Raw genomic sequence first — 4,244 nt, 5'->3', positions numbered from 1 at the left:
AAAAAGCATGTGTAGTATAAATAAGTGTGGCAGGATTCGATTTTTATTGATAGCCGTCAATAAATATCAATTTCGCTCAACACTCACAGACTGATATAAAAATATTTCCACTGGTAATCACTGAAATTTACATAAAGGAGATGTAAAAAAACCCCCCAAATCTGGGACAGAGGTAAGGACATCTGGGGCAGGGGGCACTGTGCACGCACACACACACACACGCACACCATCTGCTGCTGGAGCTGGAGGCCATGCCAATAAGTCTGTGCTGGGAAAGGGGACTATAGGAGAAGGGCTGGTAGCAGTGGGGAACTCAGTGCCACCGCTGCTCACTCTGCCCAGGTCCCAGCCTGGTCCAGGTCCTGCATGACTGGGGCAGGGGCCAAACTCCCACAGAAACCTGCCAAGCCCAGCCTGCCCTGGCCCCTGTGTGATTGGGGCAAGGGCCAAACTTCTGCGGAGGCCAGGCTGGGCTGGGCTTCATGGAAGTTTGGCCCCTGCTTTAGCTGGGACCTGGGCAGAGTGAAGGGCCGGTGGCACCGGGCTCTCAGGCACCACCAGCCCTGCCCCCCAAACTCTGCCTCCCAGCACAGCCTTACTGGCACAGCCCCCAACTCCTGCAATGGCCACTACCTATGCGTGCGTGTGTATGCTAAATCAATAACAATCAAAAAACACTCTTAATTTTGCACAACCTTGAAAATTTCAATTAATAAAGATGGAAAAATGCTTAAAAATAAACATTGATTTTAGCTGTCAGAATAAAAAATAATCAAATTTTGCCTAGCCTAAGCATACACAAATGATGCTAAAAGGGAAAGAGTGAACAGAAAAGAAGAATAAGTTTAAAAACAGTTATGTGAAAGATGGTATATAGGTTCCCTCTTGCAAGCCATTAAAAAACTGAATGATTCCGGTGAAGAAAAGGGATAAAGTAGAGAATAAAATTAGTGAGATATTAAATAAAAGAAGTTTTATTTGATAATATAGTAAGTAATGAATGAAAACTATGAATAATGTTATTGAAAAACTGAATCTTTCCTAACAACTGCAATGATGATATAAGAATATTTACAGAGAAGGGAACAAGAGTAGACAATAATTTTAGTGACATGTTGTTTTAAAATCAAAGGTGGACATCTGAAAAAGGTGTTATATCAGAGAAGATAATGAATCTTATGTCAAGAAGAAATATTTTATAAATATCTTACAATTAGTTACTATACAAATGCCTCGTATCAACATTTTTTTAAATTAATTATGTATAGCTAACTTGTGTTCTGTGCCATATAGCTTACCAGTTACCAATTCCTTCTCTATTTTATTTGTTCATTAGGACTGTGCAAGCACATACTGGTAAGTGCATGACTGGGAAATTCAGGACGTACCATGAAAACTCCTTTTTTGAGCACTTAAAGTGACAGTATTTTTAAAATCCAAGCATTTCTGGAGCAGGGATGAGCTGTCTCCACTTTTTTGTTTTACACAAATCCTGTCTTTTCCTTGGCATAAAGAATTAATTTCTCTAATTAGTATAGAAGCTGCAATGTTTGTTGCCTCTGTAAGAAATTATCTACACTGAAACATCTTTTTAAAATATTGTGCCCAAGAAAGGAAACAGCTATATTGAAAACTTGGTTGTAGTATAGCAAGAGACTAAAGAGAAACAGATGTAAAATATTCTTTCTTCTTTCCCTGAAATGTCTGGATTCTTATGAGAGAACCAGTGGAAGTTAGATTACACCCCAGAAGGCTAGAAAAAAGCTTCCAAATGGAAGATGGTCAACATGTGCTTGTGCAAAGATTCAATGAGATGCATATTAACTTCTGAAGAGTCACATGTGGCTCCAGGGCTACAGGTTGGCCACCCTGGCCTAGAACCTAGGGTCTCAGCCTGCCTGACACAACTCATCCTGGCCTGCTATCTCTCTGGCTGACAATTCAGTTTGAGCAAGCTAGCTAGAAACCTTCAACTGGGTCTAGTCATCTGCCTGCTCCTTGACACTGGAGTGACTGGCCAAGGTCAACTGACCCATCATCCCTTCTCATATAAATCCTTGACCAAGAAAAGGAAGTGTCTGGGCAACAGGACTTGACTCATACTCTAGTTGTTATGCCCTTGGCTTATGTCTCTATTGGCTTGCTGACAGATCCCTTGGCTACTGTTCTGGCTCTCCCTTGGACTCCATGTTCCACTTGAACCTTCAGCTTCTTAATCCAACTCCTGGCTTGATCTCCTGGATGAGTGACCCAACTTGCTTTCTGACTCTGCTTGCTGCCCAACCTTCTGGCTTCCTGAGCTGACTTCAGAGATTGATCTCCCAGCTTCCTGACCCAACCCATACCTAGATTCCATTCACTCTTCCTGACTCAGGGTGATCCCTTATCCCCTGTGTGGCCCCCAACTTGGCCGTCCATGATCTAGCACAGTGTTTTTCAACCTGTGGGTTGCTAAGCAAAAGTGGGTCACAAGAATATATGAAAGGGTTGCAAAAACTTTAGAAATGGATCTACAAACTTTAAAAATAGATTCTCCTTTAAAGGAGAAAAATGTGGGAAACCAGGAGTTTTTCCTTGCATGCTGGCAGAGTTCCAGTTTTAGCCCCCTATGGGCCCCATGTAGCCCCCCATGCCCCACACACCCACCCCCTGCCCCACACACTGGGGGGCAAGGGGCAGTGGATCAGGAGTGAGAGGTACCAGCAGGGCCAGGGGGCTGTTTTCTACGTAAGCTATGTATTGGATCAGGACTGACGATTGTTTACAAACGGGTCCTCGTACAAAAAAGGCTGAGAACTGCTGATCTAGCATAACATCTTGTGCTTTGGATGTGCTGCCCACTGTAAAATAAGACAAATAGTTTTCTACTTCATATGGGTACTGTGAGACTAAGTTAATTAATTAATAGAAGGTATTTAGATTTTATGGTGTTAAAAGATATTAACAAGTCTAACAGGTCTGTAAACCAGGAGATCCTAAATTTTTCAGCAACACCACAGTCACTCATCCAGAAGTCTATGAATGACAGTGTTTACATGAATATGTTAATTAACACAGTATTGGTGACTACTAAAATCTTCACAAATGCTTGCCTTTTGTAAGACACAAAGAACTTGTGTTTACAATATATGACATGAAGATCATAGGAGTTGCATTCATTAAACTAAACCTTTGAAACACAGATGTTTCTTTTTCTTGTATTTTCCTGTACAAGACTATTATTTGGGCTCTCTTTCTGAATCCTATTCTTTTGTTTTGATGCAAATTTAAGGCAATTTTCCATGTGTACAGAATACTGGGTGGCATATTACCAAGAAGTTTGTGTTCTTTGAGTAAGAGGCACACTGAGTTTGATTTTTTCATAAAAATGTCAATGACACAATTATATATACAGAGGTCACATGCAGTTGGGTGACATGAGGTTTCTTCAACTGTGTGCACAATTGGGCATTCTTGCCAGCTGATCATAACCATGAAATATATAAACGATCATTTAGGTATATATGTATTCATTTGTGCACTCATATTTGAATTCCTAATTATATAGCTAACTTATTTAAATCCAGGTCCATTATTCCACTTCTGTGGCTTCAGCTGTTTGGAGGTTAAGATATCAAAATTTGAAATCTGGCTCGATTCTTAATCAGAGCAAAAATTGAACCTATCTAAATTATCTATCTTTCTTTAAAATCATGCTGGGTTTGTCATATATTTTATTTTGACAGACCTTTTGGTTAGTATTTTCTTTTATTTTATTCAGAATAAAAAATCAAAATTGTCACTATTAAAATGTCAAGATGGGATGAAAAATTGTTCAGTCAAAGGTGCTCCAAGCAAGATTAATATGATGTAATTTATTATATCCAGCAGAGTATAAATGTGATGACGCTCTCTTTAAAGTTACTCAGTATACACAGATTTGCTAAAATCAGATATCAGATTGGGGCAACGCTTTCAAATTAAATGAAGTTGCACCAATGATAATGAGAATAGAATTTGCCCCTTATCTGTTGTGTAAGTGTTAAGTTCCTGATCTGAAAAAAGATATTTTCTCATGTCAGCTTTGGTATGGTACTGTCTATATGTTATCACAGTATGAACAGAATAGTTCTCCAGAGTCTGTACAGTTGAACCACAGGCCACAGGTGACATAGCCACAGGCGACGACCTGGTGAGGGGACTCCAGGTTCTTGACCACCTGGGAGACAGTGATCATCACCTGCTGGAATTCACCATCCAGTGCA

This window comes from Gavialis gangeticus, unplaced genomic scaffold (genome assembly GCF_001723915.1).
Source record: "Gavialis gangeticus isolate Ggan-Ray unplaced genomic scaffold, GavGan_comp1, whole genome shotgun sequence".
NCBI classification, from domain to species: Eukaryota; Metazoa; Chordata; order Crocodylia; family Gavialidae; genus Gavialis; species Gavialis gangeticus.
This window is presented reverse-complemented; position numbering follows the sequence as displayed.